The sequence below is a fragment of the Neofelis nebulosa genome, chromosome 9 (genome assembly GCF_028018385.1).
Source record: "Neofelis nebulosa isolate mNeoNeb1 chromosome 9, mNeoNeb1.pri, whole genome shotgun sequence".
NCBI classification, from domain to species: domain Eukaryota; kingdom Metazoa; phylum Chordata; class Mammalia; order Carnivora; family Felidae; genus Neofelis; species Neofelis nebulosa.
Window position 1 is genome coordinate 94,399,627 of NC_080790.1, and position 20,854 is coordinate 94,420,480.

The following is a 20,854-nucleotide window of genomic DNA, read 5'->3' on the forward strand; positions in this document are numbered from 1 at the left end:
AGGTATTGCACTTAGGTCTTTGATCCATTTTGAGCAAATTTTTGTATATGGTTTAAAGTAAGAGTCCAACTTCATTCTTTTGCATGTGGATGCCCAATTTTCCACCATTTGTTGAAAAAGCTGTCCTTTCCTCCACTGAATTCTCTTGGAAACCTAATAAAAAATAATTTTACTCTATATGCAAAGGTTTACTTCTAGGGTCTCTATTCTATTCAGTTATTCTGTATACCTGCATTTATACCAGTTCCACACTGTTTTGATTACTGTAGCTTTGCAGTAAGTTTGAAATCAGGAAGTGTGAGACCTCCAATTTTGTTCTCTTTAAATATTGCTAAGGGTGAATCCCTTGAGATTTCACATAAATTTTAGAATGGATTTTTCTATTTCTAGTAAAAACAACAATAGAAATTCAATAGGGACAGCATTGAATCTGTAGATCACCTTGGGCAGTATCAATATCTTCAGAATATTAAGTCTTCCATGAACATGGATGTGTTTTCATTTATTTATGTATTTTAAAATTTATTTTAACAACAATTGGAAACATTGTAGTTTTCAGTGTACCAGTCTTTCACCTTCTTGGTTAAGTTCATTCCTAAGTATTTTACTCTTTTTAGTGCTATTGCAAATGGAATTGTTTTCTTAATTTCTTTTTCAGCTTGTTCACTGTTAGTGTATATAAATGCAATTGATTTTTATGTTAGTTTTATATGTTGAAATTTTGTTGAATCTCAGTTATCATGTCTAACAGCTATTTTTTGTGGAATCTTTAGGGTTTTCTACATATAAGATCATGTCATCTGTTAACAGAGATACTTTCATTTCTTCCTTTCTAATTTGGGTGATTTGCATTTCTTTATCTTGCCTGAGTGCTTTGGGCTGGAACTTCGATATATATTGAATACAAATGGTGAAAGCAGACATCCTTGTTTTGTTCTCAATCTTAGAGAAATGCTTTCAGTCTCTCGCCATTGTATATGATGTTAACTGTCAGGTTTTCATATGTGGTTTTTATTGTATTAAGGTAATTTTCTTCTACCCATTGTTTGTTAAGTGTTTTTTTTTCAATTTTTTAATGTTTATTTATTTTTGAGAAAGAGAGAGAGAGCAGCAGAGGGGCAGAGAGAGAGGGAGACAGAATCTGAAGCTGGCTCCAGGCTCTGAGTTGTCAGCACAGAGCCTAATGTGGGGCTCAAACTCATGAACCATGAGATCATGACCTGAGCTAAAGTCAGAAGCTTAACTGACTGAACCACCCAGGCGCCCTGGTGTGTTAAGTGTTTTTAATTATGCATACATGTTGAATTTTGTCAAATGCTTTTTTTTCTGCATCAATTGAGATAATTCCATATGTTTTCCCCCTTTATTCTGTCAACGTAATATATTACATTGATTGATTTTCATGTGTTCCTTGAATTCAAGGAACAAATCCCACTTGGTCATAGTGAATAATCCTTTTACTATGCTGTTGAATTCAGTATAGTAATATTTTGTTGAGAATTTTTACATCAATATTCATAAAGGATATTGGTCTGTAGTTTTCATTTAGTGTCTTTGGATTTGATATCAGGTAATGCTGGTCTCGCATGAGTTAGAAAGTGTCCTCTTCAATGTTTTTGGAAGAGTTTGATAAGGATCAGTGTTAAATCTTTAAATGTTTGGTTGAATTCACCAGGTGGAAACCATTGTACCCAGGGTTTTCTTTGAAGGTTTTTGATTACTGATTTAATTTTATTAATTATAATTAATGTAATTACTAAATTTCCTTACTAATTATATAATAAATTAATTGTATTCCTTATTATTATCTATTTCTCCAAAATTCAGTCTTGCTAGATTATGTGTTTCTAAGAATTTTTCTATCACATCTAGGTGATCTAATTTGTTGGCATATAACTTTTCATAGTACTCTGTCATAATCTTTTTTTATTTCTGAAAAATCAGTAGTAAAATGCCTACTTTCATTTCCAATTTTTGTTATTTGGGTCTTCTCACTTTTTGTTTTTAGTCAGTCTAGCTAAATATTTCTCATATTTGTTGATCTGTGGAATAACCGGCTCTTGGTTTTATTGATATTATCTACTGCTTTTTCTTCACTATTTTATTTACCTTTGATCTAATCTTCATTATTTTTTTTTCCTTCTGTCAGCTTTGGGTTTAGCTCATACTTTTTCTAGTTCTTTAAAGTATAAAGTTAAGTTTTTAATTTTGAATCTTTCTTCTTTTTATTAGATTTTGTTAATTGTAAGTTTATTTATTTATTTTGAGGGAGAGAGACAGGGAGAGTGAGCAGGGGAGGGGCAGAGAGAGGGAGAGAGAGAATCCCAAGCAGGCCATGCACTGTCAGCATGGAGCCTGACACAGGGCTTAAACCCATGAACCAGACTGTGAACTTATGACCTGAGCCAAAACCAAGAGCACAACACTCGACTGACTGAGCCACCCAAGTGCCCCTCTTCTTTTTTTAATGCAAGCATTTACAACCATAGATTTGCCTCTTAGCACTGCTTTTTACTGCATCTCTCAAATTTGATATGTTGTGTTTCATTTTCATTTATCTCAAGATATTTTCTAATTTCTCTTGTGTTTCTTTTTGGACGATCGATCATTTAAGAGTACACTATTTAATTTCCACATATTTGTGAGTTTTCCAGCTTTACTTCTGTTATTGATATCATTCCATTGTTATCAAAAAAGATACCTCTTTCAATCTACTAAGATTTATTTTGTGGCCTAACATGTACTGTATCCTGGATAACATTCGATGTGAACTAGAGAAAAGTGTGTATTTTTCTGTTGGGTGAAGTGTTTTGTAAATGTATGTCAGGTCCAGTTGGTCTCTAGTGTTGTTCAAATCTTTGGTTTCCTCTGGATGGGTGTTCTATCCATTATTGAAACTGCGGTATGAATATCTCCTACTATTATTATAGAGCTATTTTTCCTTTCAATTTTGTTTACTTCATATGTTTTGGAGCTCTGATGTTTTGTGCATGCATGTTTATAATTGTTATATCTTCTTTAAAATTGACCCTTTATCATTATATAAAGTCCTTCTTTGTTTCTCAAAATGGCTTTTCACTTAAAGTCCGAGTTGGTAGAACCACTCCTGTTTTCTTTTGGTTACTATCTGCATGGACTATCTTTTGCCATCATTCCTCTTTCAACCAGTGTGTCGGTAGGTAGGTAAGGTGTATTGGTAGGTAGACAGCATAGAGTTGGATACTGGTTCTTTTTTTTGTTTTAATTTGTTCTGTTAATCTATGACTGTAAGTTTTTTGACTGGAGAGTTTAACACATTTACATTTAGAATAATAACTGAGAGGGAAGGACTTCTTTTTGCCTTCTCTGGAGGGGATATGTTTTATAGCTCTTTTGTCCCTCATTTCCTGCATTACTGCTGTCATTTGTGTTTAGTTGATTTTTTGTAGTGGTACATATTGATTTCCTTCTCATTTTGTGTATATTCTATAGATGTTTTCCTTGTGATTACCATGGGGATTACATATAATATCCTATAGTTTTTAAAAATCTGTAAATTTATACCAACTTAATTTCGATCAAACACAAAAACTCTACTCTCTTTAATTCCATTTCTGTTATTGATGTCACAAATTACATTTATATAAATAACATATGTATATGTATATATACACATTAACATAGATTTATAAATTTTTGTGCATTAATCTTTATTTCTTATTGCAATCTAAAAGTGAAGTTATAAACCAAAATTATAATAATAATGTTTTTTGTATTTGTCTATGTATTTGTCTTTATTGGAGACCTTTATATTTTCACATGGCTTTCAGTTACTTTCCAGTGTCCTTTCATTTCCACTTAAAGGACTATCTTTACCCTATATTGCAGGGCAGGTATGGTGGTAATGAACTCCTGTAGCTTTTGTTTATCTGGAAATGTCTTGACTGCTCTCTCATTTGTGAAGGATAGTTTTAGCAGATATAGAATACTTGGTTAACAGTTTTTTTTTCTTTCAATATTTTAAATATATCATTCTACTATCTTTTGGCTTCTAGAGTTTCTGCTGAGAAATATCCTGATAATTTTTATTGAAGATCACTTGTACATAACAAGTTGCATTTCTTTTGCTGTTTCAAGATTCTCTTTTTGCCTTTAATAGGTCTACTGTGGGTCTCTTTGGGTTTATCCAAACTCATATTTGTTAGGCTTCTTAGATTTGTAGGCCCATATTTTTTTTTCAAATTTTGGATTTATCATGTTTTGTTTGGGGTAGAGCATTTGACTGTATAATGTTTTGTTTTGTTCCTTTAACGAAAATATAAGACATCCTTAATTAGAAGCCTTCCTGAGTCTAGTGATCTGTCCAACCCTACACCCACAAGTGAAAGAGTTTCTTCCTCCTGCATTTTAATATTTTCTGGCTTGCTTTTCAAACCTAGGCCAATCTCTCTTTTGTAGGGAGCTTGCCAAGTCTTCACAAACTCAGGTCAGTACAAGGAAATAGAAAGTAAACAGGATTTATAGCCAAAGCACCAAGTTTAAGTCCAGATGTTTCTTAGTTTAATTATTCAACCTTTCCAAGCCTCAGTATCTTCATCTGTGAAATTTAGACCTATCTCTCTAACCCTCATAGTCATTGTAAGGCCCAAACAAGAGCAGGTAAAATTTTACCTTTTAAAACATTTATTATTATTAAATATATAGTAAAAGTGCTCATTGCCCCATCCATATCTCTTGGGTCCCAGTATATTCTATTCTCAACATGCAGATTCCATCTGTTGGAAGATCTCTCCAGACTGTCCAAATTCCAGCCTATGTCAAGGAAAAGGAGGTCAAAGGGACAGTGGCCACCTTTCCTACAAAGTTACAACTTAGAAGTTGTACAATCACTTGCACTTTCATTCCCTTACCCAGGGCACAATCGCATGACTAGCTTTCCTATATGGGAGGCTGATGACCATGTGCCAGCTAAAACAGAGAAGTTGTATTACTCTGGGATAGTAAAGGCATAAGAAAGGAGAAAAGGATTTTGAGATATAACTGATTGTCATACACGACACTTCGCTGAGTCTTTTCGTGTCTCAGATTTGAGTGAAGCAAGTTAATATTTGCTTAGCACTTGGTAAGTCTCAACAAGCTGAAGTTATTTTTATTATTGGGTTATCAATAATAATAGATATATCTCACTAAGGAGGTCTCCTCTCCACATCTTCCTGTGTTGTTCATAAATCCTACATACTGCGGCTAAACATATCTCTCCACAGAATCTGAAGTCCCAGGTCCATTAGGAGGAGATTTTGACTCTCGAGCTTGCCAGATGTTTATATTCCACTCAAGAAACACTAGAAGAAACACCACTTGTTTCCCCAGTGAAACCTTACTTATAATATCCCTATGATAAATAACACACCTGCAACCTACAACTCAAACTGTAACCCTGAGACCTGTAGCATCACAAGTCATTGGAGACTTGACTGAAATGTAAAACTTCAGGCCTGATCTCTGGCCTACTGAGTCATAACCTACAATTTAACAAGATTTGCAGGTGATTCACCTGCACAAATTTGAGAAGCACCAGTGTTAGTGCTGGATGACAGAACCCAGACACCCTAGCTGGAGAATAGACTTCTGATTGGGGCCTTTCAAAAGCTAACCATGCTTTTAACATGCATCCAGATCTAGGCACTTAAGACATGCCACCCAGGTATAACCTAGGACACCAGAGCTCTCAGCTAAGAAATCTTAGGGAGTCTTAGGCCAAATTTTCAATCCTTTATGAGAAGTTTTCTGAAGTCCTTATGAAGAAATATAGGAAGTAAGAGAATAAAGGCTTACTGAGAAGCATCATTCTTGAATCTGACTCTTGCTTCTGTACTTACTTTTCTAAATGTGTCACTTATGAAGATATGCATTAGAAAGTTAAGACAACCAATTCTGGTGGTCTGGCCCAGGTATAAATTGCTGACACTGTCACTAGAGTTGTCACTTTAAGCAAGGCACTTAACCATTGAACTTCCATTGGTATTTTTTTTTTTTGGTAAATAACATTTTTTTGTAAGGCAACTTTTTGAAAGGCACCAACTAAAAGTTCACACTCCAGCCTTGATTCTCTCAACTGCACTAACATCGGTGCCTCTTAAATGTGAATGTGTAGGAGAATCACCTGGAAATCTTGTTAAAATGTAGATTATGACTCAGATTTTAATATCTCTCTTACCTACTTCATAGAGTGGTCTACTGCCTTATATCATGAAATAAGTCTATTTTCTAAATCTGTAAACATATTTTGCATATGTATTGAAAATGACTTTATTCTGCCCTGCAGACTTCAAAAATATAGAGAAAGAACAGCAGCCCCGGTCATTAGCTCGGGGGTTACTACATGATAACAACTAGGAATTTGGGAATGACATCTTACATTTTCAATGCTTTCACATGCATTGCACATACATTATTTTTTCAATACCCCAAAACCATGAAGAAAAGTATTGTTATTTTTCTAATATAGATGTGGGCATGAAGGCTGAGACCATTCAGAAATGAGTTTATATGTAGATCATTATTTTCCACATTTTCTTTTCCAACCTGACCTTATAAAAATAGAGATTCATTTCATATGCCATAGATGTCCTTCTGAAAACAATGTTCTGAAATATGATGTCAGGTATTTGCAAACAGCACAGATGTATTTAGAGCAAAAGAGTTAATCATTGTAATCCTAAGAAGTGTGGCTCCCAGGGAGACTACTGTGTGGCTAAAGGGGTTCAAAACCCCAGAGAACTGCTTCTCACATTATAGGACAAACACTTTACCTCCAGCTCTTCAAGGCAAAGAACCTTGGGTGGAAAAAGCTGTCTCAAGTTACAAACAAATTCAGCTATGAAAGTAGGTGATGGAAGAAATGAATGAGGATCCTAGTTAATAAACCAGACTTTACCACTTCAAAAAAGAATGCACATAAGCTTCTGAATTTGGTGTAACTCCAGTAGAACATATTTTATCCATATCTCAGTTAGGATTAAGGCTTAGAATCATAGAATGTTCATGTTAGAAGTGACCTAGTGATAAAAAAAAAGTGACCTAGTGATGTTAAACACTCATATGTACCTCAAGGGATTTGTGCTTCAAGGAAATCAAGCCACTTTTCTAGTTTTACAGAGTTTATTGTGATAGATGTGGGATCCAAAGTAGGAATTCTGACCCTCAGTATGATGTTTTTCCTACTCATATTATTGGAACTTATCTTTGGGGGTTTGGCACTAGGTTCCAAAAGTAGAATGTTAGATTCCTGGACATATTTCCAAGACTTAGCCTTTCAGAGAAGTTATAGGTCTTCATTGCCTCCCTTGCTCTGTTTTGCAAGGCTTCTTTAAATCCATAGAGTTATGAATTCATTTGTGAATTTGATATTATCATAGACAAGAAGACCCAAAGTGAACAGTACTAGAATTCTGGGAATGCAAATGAATAGCAGAAAAGAAGATGGGTGAAGAGCCAGGAAGATGGACTATTTTAATTTTTATCCATTTTTTCATTAGAAAAAAAGAAAGAACTAGAGTTATATAAGACCAACCCCATTAAAGAGAGAGAGAGAGAAAGAGAAAAGAGATAGAGGGAGAAGGGAGAAAAGAGAAGAAGAAAGAAGGAGAAGAAGAAGAAGAAGAAGAAGAAGAAGAAGAAGAAGAAAAGGGAAGACAAAAAAAAAAAAAGAAGGAGGAGGGGAGGGGGAGGGAGGGAGGAGAAGAAGAAAGGGAAGAAGACAGCAGTAAAACTGTGATTACCAAAGAAGCTATTCTTCATCCAATCAATGTATTTGGGACAATTTTTCTCCAAAGAAATAATGATTTATTATTTGCTCTCTAGGTTTGTAAGTAGAAGGCATTGGAACTGTGGTTTCCCCTTTTGTGTGGACCATCACAGGTGGAAGATATTTTGCTCTCTATTTTCCATTGCTCTTGGGTTCCTGGCCCAGATGTCTCTTCCAAGAGTTGACGGTTGAAAGAATAAGATCAATACCAATAGGTGGCCACTATTTTAATAAATATTTTCCTACTCATAGAAATATTCATCAATGCTTCTCTAACATTGAAAAGAGAGATTTACATTTTTAAATGTCGCATTTTGAATTAGGTTATAGAAGAAATAATATGTTGACCAAATTTCCACTTGCCGTTGGTTATTTGACTACTAATTTGATTGTAGATTTGTTCTTATGTTGTAGTTGTTTTTAGGTTAACTTAGTTTGAAATTGCTGCTTTCAAATTGATTCATAGTCAAAATGTGCAGAAAATATCTTATATAGTTACAAATCAGGTACAGTAGTAGTTTTTTAAATTCTTTGATTTTATTTGGCAAATGAGATAATTATGGACACAGAATGAAATAGTTTATACTTCCTCAAGTAAGAAATTTTAAAGTTAAATGATATAGAAAAATGTACTGTGAAAAAAGGAAATAGTGAATATTTCACCTTTATAAAAAATTTCCCCTCATAAGATACACATGTAGTGAAATATATGGATGATTCAGTGAAGAAATAAGATTTAACAAATTTTACAGTAGAACAAAGAAATGCCTTGATTCCTTTTCTTTTTTTAAGTAGGCTTTACACCCAGCACGAAGCCCAACACAGGGCTTGAACTCACCACCCTGAGATCAAGACCTGAGCTGAGATCAACAGTAAGATGCTTAACCAACTGAGCCACTCTGGTGTCCCAAAAATACCTTGATTCTATGTCATAACCATTCTATCACATTTGGGAAGCAAACATTGTTTGTGAAGCAAACATTTAAATGGAGATCAAAAATTCAAAGTTTAGATATCTTCTAATACCCAAAACATATTTTAACTTCAGTTAAATATAGATTAAAACTAGAGTAACTTAATTTGAAGTGTAAAGGGCAATTTATGGGATCAAGAACTAGCTCTCAACTTTGGAAATTGAGCTCTTTATTTTTCCACTTCTTGAATACAAGACCTCTTATTTATTGTTGAGAGGAGGCACAATGATGTGTGGGGTCAACCAATTCCTACAGATTTTATTTCTGAAACTTGTGAGCTTTCTGGGCAGATTTAAGACTATGCACCCTCTTCAGAAGGAGCAGGATCTCATGGGAAGTTTTCAAACAGGCTTTGTGTAGAAGTGTTCCAAATGTCAAGAGCCAGCTGGGCCCCTTGCTCTTCTTCCCCTGATTTGGTGAACTCAAGACTCCAAGATGGCATATTTGCCATAGGATGGTATGTTTTTCCTGAGGATACAGGGAGCAGAAATAATCAGATTTGTGATGCTTATTCATCCTTTCAGTGAACAGCCAATAGCCCAGCCCATTTGCCAGCTGTGTTTAGAACCAGAAATATCACAAGAGAGTAAAAAACAACTTTCTCACATGCAGCAAACGTTACTGAGTGCCTACTGTTTGTGTCTCTGAGCCTTGTGATGGAGATGCCAAGGTGAGTGAGGCAGTCCTTGACACTCCCCTCATGAACCTCATAGAAACAAAACCTGTTTTCCCAGCTCTTTGTTTGGTTTGTTAATAGTAACCATGGGTTGTTCTGGAAACTAAGCCACTTTCTCCTTTTGACCTTTAGATAGAGGTTCTTGCCAGCAAGTCCCTTAGAATTCCTTAAGAAAATCTCTGTGTGCAACGTGTCCAATAAATTCTCAATAAGCCAGTCATGGAATCATGAACACCCTCAGGCATCCAGCTTCCTCCTTTGCAGAGGTAAAGTAGGTCTCCTTGTGCATGCCTCTGCCTTGGGAAACCCAAATCCTGGTGAATGGGCAATCCATTGCCAGACCAAGCCGACATAGAGGGCATGGCATGACCTCCACTCCGTTGGAACATAAACCTCTCTGTTCGGTAGCAGCTTCTGGCTTCTGAGTCTTTTCATTTCTCCGAACTGCCACCTCCGGTTGGAAGAAATTGCATATTTTAGCACATTTGAATTTTCTGTTGGAGGTATATTTTCAGACACAGAGTAGAGAAAATACTCCCCTACCCAGGATATTCTCCTGGGAGCCATTTCTAAGATAGGAAGAGAGTTTATTTTTCATGGCAGAAGTCATTTCTTCCTATAAATTTTCTTGGACTGGACTTCAGGATTTTAATAGTTTTCTTTGGATCCTTTTCATTTAGGAAATTTCTTGATGATGAGATTCCAAGTTATTTTTTAAGTCTATCAGATATGATGTAGTCGGAAAACTATGACCTCTGGGGTCACATCCTACTTATCACCTGTTTTTGAAAATAAAGTTTTATTGGAATGCAGCCATACCTATTAAGTTACAGATTGTCTATGGCTGTTTTCCCACTACAACAGCAAAGTTGAGTAGTCATGACAGAGACTGTATGGTCCACAAAGCCTAATGTATTTGCTATCTAGTCCTTTACGGAAAATGTTTGTTGTTCCTGTTGTGTGGCATAAAAGCCAACTTCCCCCATTATCTATCAATGCCCTTCTCTCATTGTCACTCAGAGTTCAACACATGTTTACTGTTCTTTCCACCTCTTTCTTATTCATTCTCGAGCTTTGGCCCATGATATTCTAAACACAGAGCACCTGCCTCTCCACAATGATTATTGACATTCTGTCCCAAACTTTAAATTCAACTTCTTGATGAATCTGCAGTGAAGGAAGTAGTATAAATCACCTACAGATCCAATCCCAGATCCCACATTTGCCATTTGCCATATTCTCTTGCCCAAAGGACAAATATATATATATATATATATATATATATATATATATATATATATTTGTGCATATACATGTCTTGAACTACCTCTTATAGATTTATGCAACTTTTAATTTTTATCTCATTAATTTATTTTCTTGTTATGTAATAAATGCATTGCTGGGTGCCTTATTCTGTAAACACAGTTTATCATCCCATGCCTTTATCAGACTTGGAAGTTGGTATTGCTAAGCCCACTCTAGAGTTGACAAACCGAGGTCCAGAGAAGTTAGGTTATTTGCTCAAGTTCACAAAGCTAGTAAATTGGCAGGGCCAGAATTTAAAGCCAGGCCAGCCTTGCTCCCAAAGATATCCTACAAAAAACTTCATTTATAGTGCATTGCCATGAAATAATAAATAATAACTTATAGTAACCATTTTAATGGAAATATTTTAAAAACATTTTACACATTTCTCTGTTGTCTCAATTAGCTACCCTCTCTAGGATGACTCAACATCATAATTATTAATATAAGCCTTTTCGTGTTGCAGAAGAATTTGAATCTATACTATGTCAATATATCATCACCAACTGTTTTTGAAATCATGTGTCTACCCTACTTTGATGGACTAAAAGGAATTAGTCATACTTTCTTGCCACTATGTCATTTTTATCCCCATCCCTCCACCTAGATGGACAGGCTTGTATGGAAGATAAAAAACTTAGCCAATGGAGTGCAGTATCATCCCATGTTTTAGAAGATAGCTGACAAGCATACAGCTCTGGGTTCTGGTCCTGATTCTGCCCCTCAGGAGCTGTGGAGTGAACCAAGCACAAAGAAAGCATCCAGTAGGTGGCAGTTATTAGATTATTGAGGAAACTCTTTTTTAAGTTGGTTGCCTGGAGATCATTTAGCCTTCCTTTTCTCTGCTCTTAGAAGTATTGCCAAGAACACCAAACAAATTTAAGTGATGCACTGATGTTTAGGTGCCTATGCTCTCTCTTCCAGGTAGATTGTGTCTTATTGGAGGTCAGTGCGTATGTTCTGGACTTTTTTCTGCTGTAGTTGGTTTTTCTAGAAGCTAGTATTGTTTTTTGGAGATGTATTGTCATTGTTTTGAGATTTATCTTTAGCCCTGCCTGTCAGATGGATGCCCATCTTCAAGTACTGGCTGATAACATACAGAGATAACCTGTCTCAGAGTTGGACCAGCCACAGCTCTCCACTGAACTGCCTGGAAATAATGTAGACAACCATAATTTATGAATGTGCTGGTGCATCAGAAAAAAGTTAAGGGACCCACATTCATCCTGCTGATGTGGCTTCATGTGGCCCTACCAGCAGGGGTGTGGTTCCAGGGCACAAGGGAATGTGATTTCTTCAGTGAGATGTTCAGAACAAACCGACTCCTAAAGGAACTGGATATGGGATCTTATTTATGGGAAGGAAATTCTTCACAGGCAAAGAGAGGTAATCTTTTCTCTAAGTGGCTCTGTAATGTAAACAATGGGCCAGTAGGTGGTAGTTCTAGGGAACTTGCCTTAGGGAAACACTTTTGAAAAGCTCTTCCTAGGAGAGAAGGCTTCCCAGCCCACAATGGGCTCCCCTACCCAGGTAAGGTCTTTCAGAAGGGATTTATGCATTTACAATGGTTGGAGGAAGGTCTCTCTAACTTGGAAATCCTCTAAGATTTTGGAAAAGTTATCCCTAACTCTCAATGAACAAAATAGAGTCCCAGAGTGTGCAAGATGCAGTGCCCCTGGCAAGGTTTGCCAATCTACAGCTGCCCAACTTGAGTGCACATAAGGGTCACCTGGGGTCAGTAGGTTCAGTAGGTGTAGTCTGAGATTCTGCTTTGGTGACTGTTATGCCCAGAATTCGTGATCCCCAAATACCGCCAGGGAGCCGAGTCCGATGTAAAAGCAAAAGAGTCATTATTCGAGCTAGTTCGAGCTCAATCCCCTACCTGCACCGACGCAGCGGTGAGATACTGGGGAGAGAGAGAGCGAGTTTCAAAAGGACAAAGGTTTTATTGGGGCCTAGGGGCAGTTGGTGAGGTAATGGCTGTGGCCTCAGCCGATTGGCTGGGGAAGGGTCCCAGTCCTGTTAGGCAGGTGGGGGGGGGCGGTTATTCAAAGGGAGGAGGTGTGGTCAAGGTGAAGGACACAGAACAAGATGGAGTCGGCCAACGTAGGCCCGCCCTTTCATTCTCCCCTTGTCTTGTCGTTTACAGACCCAATCATGGGACCGGCTGCATTTATGGTGACAAGCGGAACAGAGTTTGGAGGTTTACGCAAAGTTCTGGGAAGCAAGTGTCCCTGGGGTGGCTCTGGGAGGTCTGATTAAGTATTGTCCCTGAGCTGGTGTCTATGATCTGCCAGGTGATGTTTTGGGGGGCGTGGGGACTCCCGGCAGCATGAGCAATGACAAGCAGAGTTAACAGAGTTACCAATATTAGGTGGGTCGAATGCGCTGTAGCTTGAGCTTGAGTGGGTTGTGTTGGTCCTGATTGATGGCCCATCGCATGACGAAGTCCTTCCGGATCGAGGAGGGGTCCGCTGGCCAAACGTGGGTGTGATAGACCCAGGTCGCGATGCTGTCTACTTTGAGAGCGGAGGGAGTTGTCAGCACCACGATGTAGGGTCCCTTCCAGCGCAGCTCGAGGGTCTCTCGGTGGTGCCTCTTGACATAGACCCAGTCTCCCAACCTGTACTGATGAGGTGTCGGGGTTGTGCCAGCCTCGTAGATGGCACGGAGGCATGGCCAAATGTCCTTGTGCGCCCTCTGGAGCCCTCTCAAGGAAAGAAAAAGTTCTTGATCTTTAAACTAAAGGTTGGGAATAATAGGGGGTGGCCTGCTAAACATGATCTCGTAGGGAGTAAACCCCAGAGTGTAAGGAGTGTTTCTAACCTGGTAAAGGTCGTACGGTAGGAGAGTCACCCAGTCCCCACCAGTCTCCATGGTTAATTTGGTAAGGGTCTCTTTTAGGGTTCTATTCATTCTTTCTACCTGTCCTGAGCTCTGGGGCCTATAAGCACAATGTAATTTCCAGTTTGCCCCCACCACCTTGGCTACTGTCTGTGTTACCTGCAAGATAAAAGCTGGTCCATTGCCTGATCCTACCATGACAGGAAAACCATACCTGGGTAAGAGGTCTTCTAGTAGCTTCTTAGCCACCGTCTGAGCCGTTTCATGCTTGGTTGGGTATACCTCCACTCAGCCAGAGAAGGTGTCTGTAAATACTAAAAGATATTTATAACCATACTTTCCTGGTTTGACTTCAGTGAAGTCGACTTCCCATTGGGCTCCCGGTCTGGTGCCTCTGAGCCTGGTTCCTTTTTTTATTTGATGTGGCTCTCGCGTTGGTGAGTTGGCAGGTCTTGCAGGCAGATACAACTTGCTCCATTTTGGTGTCCTGTTCATGAATCTTGATTCCGGCATGTCGGATTAAGTATTTTAATTTTCAGGCCCCCATGTGAGTAGACTGATATATGTGCTCTAATATTGAGACTCCGAGCCGGTATGGCAGCACGAGCTCCTTGTTAGGTGTATACCACCATCCCTTTATCTCCTGGGCCATGGGGAGTTTCTTGATCCACTGTAACTCCTCCTGGGAGTATTTGGGCTGGTCTGGTAAAACTGTGTCTCCCAAGTCCGGTGGTTGTTAAGCTGTTTTCTAGCCCCCAACATTACTGCCTTGGTAAGGGCGATGAGCTCTGCTTGCTGGGCTGACGTTCCAGAGGGTAAAGCCTCCGCCCATACGGTGTCCATTTCGGTGACCACTGCTGCACCCGCATACCTGTGTCCTTCCCGCACAAAGCTGCTGCCATCAGTGAACCCAGTAGCCTCAGCATCTGGGAGGGGCCGGTCAGTCAGGTCCATCCGGAATCCATGTACTTGTTCCAGGATTCCTGCACAGTCATGTAGTGGAGCAGTTAGGTCAGGGTCGGGCAGCAGGGTTGCAGGATTGAGGGCTACACTGGGGTGGAACCGCACTCGTGGAGGGTTGAGTAGGAGGCTCTGGTAATGAGTACTGATCTTTCTGCAGCCTCTGCTCCCCCCCCCCCCACCCTTGGTGGTTCCATTACCTTTTCTTGCGTCGTCTGCCAGCTGCCAGAGATGGCGGTCTCATTCCTCGGGGAAGTCAGCAGTGGTAGCTAGTAGTATTCTGGCCAGATCTCGAGTCTGCTTACTGCTGGCAGCCGCCATGGCGCGAGCCTGCTTGTCCTCAGGAGGCTCCCGGTTATTATATACCTTTTCGGCTACCACCAGTAAGTCCTGCAGACTTTTTTCTCCTAGTCTATCTATTTTCTGTAATTTTCTCCTAATGTCTATGGCTGATTGGTTTACAAAGGCCATGATAACAGCTGCCTTGCTTTCCGGAGCCTCTGGATCCATGGGGGTATAGGTACGGAATGCCTCCATGATCTGTTCTAAAAAGGCAGCCAGAGATTCATCTTTTCCCTCTTGTACATTTCCTACCTTGGCCAAATTGGTTGGCTTTCTAGCAGCCATTCAGAGACCCCCCATTAGAGTCTGGCGGTAGACCCGGAGCCTCTCCTTACCTTCTGCCGTGTTGAAATCCCACTGGGGCCGAGTTAAGGGGAAGGCGGCATCTATCTGAGCCTGGTTGGTGGTGGGATTCCCGTCTGTGCCCGGAACTAGTTTTCAGGCCTCATTGAGGATTCTTTCTCTTTCTTCAGTCTTGAACAGGACATGTTAAAGCTGCTTGCAATCGTCCCACGTGGGCTGATGGGTAAAAAGAACAGTGTCTAATAAATCAATAAGCCCTGACGGTTTCTCGGAAAACTTAGGATCCTGAGCTTTCCAATTGTAGAGGTCACTAGTGGCGAAAGGCCAATAGTGATGGGGCTGATTCCCCTCCGTGTCTGGGGGTCCGGTGACTTGCAGGGGCAGAATAGTGGAGTCGGCGGTGGAGGCAGATTGCTCCCTCTGAGCCCTTTGTCTGGTAAAGGGCAGGCTTCCCACTGGAGCGTTTCCACCTCCTGCTCTTGGAACAGTGTCTGCCTCCCCCGGAGGGGGAGGATGGTGTTCTTCCGGCATCCTAGGGGGGTTATACAGGGGAGGAAAAATTAATTCTTCTTCAGTACCCCCCTGTAGGACAGGGTAGAGGGGTGCTGAAGGCTGGGTAAGACTTTTGTTTTCCTTCTTCTTTGTCCCCTGCAAAGCAAGAATGGGTTTTGGCTCTGGAGGGAGTGGGGCTAGGAAGGGCTTAAGCCAAGAGGGTGGGTAGAGGGGTAGTTTGAGTCTGTCCCATAACGTCCATCCAGTAAGTCCACAGAACAAAACAGAGAAACACAGAAACAGACAAACAGAGGGCCCTTAGAAAGTCTTCCAACTCCATGGAAGCAAAACTGAAAGCTAGCTTAGACCTTTGAGGGGATTCCATTCCACGTCCCTCCAAAACCGATGAGGGGATTCCATGTCCCTCCAAAACTGAAAGCTAGACGACGGCCTCACGCCGACCAGCGGAAGCGACCCGCCTCATCTCAGCCCTTTGAGGGAATTCCAGGTCCCTCCAAAACCGATTAGGGGATTCCACGTCCCTCCAGAAGGGAGGATCGCAACGTCTTCTGAAACTTCCAGCCCATGGTCCTCCAGTGCATCCACTTAGACCGTGTTGGGCACTATCAGAATTCCAGAAATGAGCTCACACAGAAAAGACGGAAGGAACAGACACAGTGACCAGTCAGGCTCTCTGGGTCGGGGGTCCCTCAGGGGTCTTGGGGATCCCGGACGAGCCCCCAAATGTTATGCCCAGAATTCATGATCCCCAAATACTTCCAGGGAGCTGAGTCCGATGTAAAAGCAAAAGAGCCTTTATTCGAGCTAGCTCGAGTTCAATCCCCTACCTGCACCGACGCAGTGGTGAGATACCGGGGAGAGAGAGCGAGTTTCAAAAGGACAAAGGTTTTATTGGGGCCTAGGGGCAGTTGGTGAGGTAATGGCTGTGGCCTCAGCCGATTGGCTGGGGAAGGGCCCGAGTCCTGTTAGCCAGGTGAGCAGGGAGGGGGGGGGGGTTACTCAAGGGGAGGAGGTGTGGTCAAAGTGAAGGACACAGAACAAGATGGAGTCACTGGCATAGGCCCGCCCTTTCATTGACAATCACTCAAGTCACTGGGTGGTGTTGCTGGTCTAGGACCACACCACAAGTAGCAAGGTTTTAAAAGTCATGCAAATTAGGAAGGGTTAATGATAAATCCTCTCTTCCCCATGTGGAAGTCAAGATCTGCCCTGCTGTTACCTCCACCCATCTAAATTAAGTGTTCTGCTTCTAAGTAAGGTTATTGTATACTTTCTTACCCAATCCAGGACACTTTTGGGGTGGAAAGGAGCATTATTATGCTGAGATATATTGGACTGAGATTTTTTTTGAGAGAAGTCTCTCTACTGAAGCTTTTCCCCTCTCCATAAAATTTTTGGTCTTACATCTTTCATTCCTAAAACAGTATTTTTTTTGTTTTGTATCTGCTTTTGTGGTGAAAAGAAGCAACCTGGATTATCTGTCCAAAGGGAAATAGGAAGAGAAGCAAAAATCTGTTCAAACAGTAAACAAACTATTTAGGATTTGATGTGTATTCATGTGTCACAGGAGTAGAAGGGAAGCTTAACTGCACCAAGTCGGGAAACCACAAACCCTCTGAATCAATAGTATTCAGTTTGCTGTTCTAATAATGGCAAACACCAAGTTGTACCAGAGTGGGTGTGAGGGGTTTCCTTCTTTCCTTCTTTTTTTTTAATTTTTTTTTAAATTACATGATGTTTGAATACAGTGTTAACTTCATTGAGAGGAGGCAGGGAAGATTTTCTATTTCCCCATCAGGGAAGATAGTGAGTCCTCTCTGCCTGGGGCTCTGGTAGAGACAGGATCTGGTCACCTGTTGGGTGCCAGCCTTCCTTCTGTGAGATCCTAACAGTGGCTAGGTGTGTTTCTGTATTTCATTTAATCTCCACAATGACCCATGAAGCTGGGTCCTCCACTGAACCCAGGAGAGAGCAGGGCTTCCACATGAATGAACTAGTGAGGGATGAAGGTGGAGTTTGCACCCATGCCTTCCAGACCCCAAAGCCTTTGTTCATGTTTGTCAAACTGTTCCGGTCACAAGAGGATTCCATCATCTTCCACACCTTCATCTTGCAGGTGAGGAAGGTTGGCCCAGTGGATTAAGGATTTGTGAATTGAACATAACACACTGAAGAGCAACCCAGTGGAATAAGAACCAGGTTTTTGCTTTCTGGATACATGTTTCTTCTATTCCACAGTGCCATTTTTCAAGCATTCTTCTATGCACAGTAGTATAAGAGGCTACCACTTTCATTTGTCTTCAGCCCTGGCATTTACAAGCATTCATGCATATGAGCACAGTGGGCATGTGTGACTGTGTGTGACTGTTTTGGGTGTGCATGTGTGTGCAAGGGTGTTTTGCATGCAAATGTGTGTATTTGCAGGAGTTTGTGCATATGCATGAGTATATATGTAAGTGTGTTTTGGATGGGAAAGGGGAAAAAAATAATAGTTCTTGAGATACAACCATGTGCCTGGAACTGAGCCAGAACTTCTCTTAAATTATTGCCCTTAACCAGTACACATTTTAGGTAGATATCACTTATCATCCTCTACCCTTTTCAGATAATAAATCCTGTAGAAAAAAAAAAAAGAAGCAGTGTGCAGAAATGCACCAATCTGACAGCAGAGAGTGAGAGAGTATTGTTAATTTAATATTTGAGTTAGATAACACAGATTACCTATGTGCAATATGATACATTGATTTCAGGAGTCATAGTGGATATAATCTAAATTTCCCTATATGATTCAGACAGCACTGTGAGGATCTGCAATGAATGTCACTAGAAATAGGAGTTAACCTTACACTGGAGTATGTAAATGTGCCAGGTAATAGAGATTGTTGGTCAATCCAGTGTGTGGCCACCATGTTCCAAGAGCTCAGACTTGAGGCAGCACACCTTGGCTTTCTCTCAAGCTCAACTATACCCAGCAGCATGTGGTTCAGCTAGGTCTCCAAAATAATGCCAAAACCAAGGGCTACTACCCATTTAAAGACGTCTTGCCACTGGCAGAATAAAGGGTTTTTTGGCAGCTATTCTGTATGCACCCAAGGGTGCAAAACACATTTCTAGGCTGAGTTCAGTAAGACACAATGTGGCACTTAATGCCACAGAAATTATTAGATTACATCATACGAAATGGCCAATATCCAGCTATGTTTCTTAAACATACAAAAATGGTAATTTAATAGGGCTTAAGCTGATCTCTTATTAAACTGTAAGAAAGAGAAACGGCACTAGTGGATTGGCAAATGTCTTTGGAAAATTAATCTAGGTGATAAAAGGGGAGAATTCTCATCAGCCATCCAGAGCAGATCTTAATGATCTCCCACTTTCAAAGAAATCCTCCTCGCTCTTTGTTTGTCGTTAATTCAGCTGGTACAAAGGACAGGCATGTAAACTAAGATTTAGAATGAAGCAGTCAGCATTTTATGCCAAATCCAAGCTTCTGATTGATGAGAATTGATGAGGAGGGAGGAGAGAGTGTCTAGGAGACTGGAAATAATGCCCTTTATGGACCCAGCCTGCCTGTATGTTAGGATTCCATTCAGGCCCAAACTTCTGTAAATGAGAAAAAGGAAAAGGAGAAACAACCCCTCCTGTCAATTCTATCATTGGCTAACTTCTAAGCTTGCTCTCTATCTTTTAGTAGAGGGGTCTAGACCACAGTTTCTCAAACTTTGTGTTCCCAGAATCCCTTTACACTTTCAAAAATTATTGAGGACTTCAAAGGCTTTGATCTGTGTGGGTCATATCCAACGATATTTAATGCATTAGAAATTAGAACTGGGACACTCAAAACTATTCATTTATTAACTCCTTTGAAATAACAATGATATACCCAACTTAAAAGGACTATTTTTCTGAAAACATATGTGTTCCAAGACAGAAAAAAATGAGTAAAAACAGCAATGCTGGTTTACATCTTTGCCTTTTCTTTAAAGACTGGCTTAACAAAAGACAAGTGGATTCTCAGGTCTGCTTCTGCATTCGATCTGTTGTGACGGCACATGTCACGTAGCCTCTGGCAAATGCCGCTGTGCACTCGTGAGAGAAGCATCTAAAAAAAAGCAAATAGTGTCTTAGGAGCACAGTATTGTGCAAATAGCTCTGACTTCATGGCTCTCCTGAAACAACCCTTAGGATTCTAGAGGTGACTGGACCGTATTTTCAAAGCCATTGGTCTAGAGTGATTTTCCTATAATTAGTAGACTATAGTCTTTTAGACTTAAAGACTATCAATTATGTAGACTCTTCAGATCAATTTTAGGTTTATAGAAGAAAATGAGCAGAAAGCAGAGTTCCCATACACCCCCTCATCACACTGATTCTATCAGGCAGACGGTAGTTGAGAACTACCACTCTCTATTGTCTTAATGTCTAAAACATTAGATTTCCTCATTAAAAGCCCAAAGTCTTTAGCAAGTGTACAGAATCCTTCAAGATCTGATAGCCCTTATCTGCTGTCCCCCCACAGGTCCCCCTAATTTTCTCCACTCCTGCTCAGGGTAGCCTGTGGCACCCAAGCCACTCCACCCTAGGATAAGTCTGTGTTAGCCTGACAGTATTGATAGAATTTCTCTGGTTCGCTCCTCTGTGCAACGCTTTCCAGCTCTCTGCAGTTTCTCAATTTCTACCTGAGTTCCCCAGGTGGTATCTTATATTCCCTGCTAATTATTCTTCCACAGTAGATTCTGATTTTCTGGAGGGCAGGGTCTGCCTTTTTTTCCCACAGGAATACTGTCAACCTTGCCTTGCAATTGCTGGCTTAGTGAATATTTGTCAAATGACTGAATGCACAAATGAAAAATGAATGAATGCCACAGGGCAAGAGGCATAACGATACTTAGTCTACCACCAAACTTCTCCATTGTTCTTAGTTCTGTTCTACAGATTTTAAGGCTTTCAGGCTGACCCAGACATTTGTGCACATACCCTGACTCACTATAGTGCTGCCATGTTCAATCTGAATGTGGAATGTCTGGTGGGTGGTGTTTGCTGCTGGCTGGGGGTCAGGATGAAAGATGCTGACACCTAAGGGAGAGTGGTTTTCCTCCTCGATGATCCTGCTGGGAGTTGCTTTATGCAGTGACAATACCCCAGATTGGT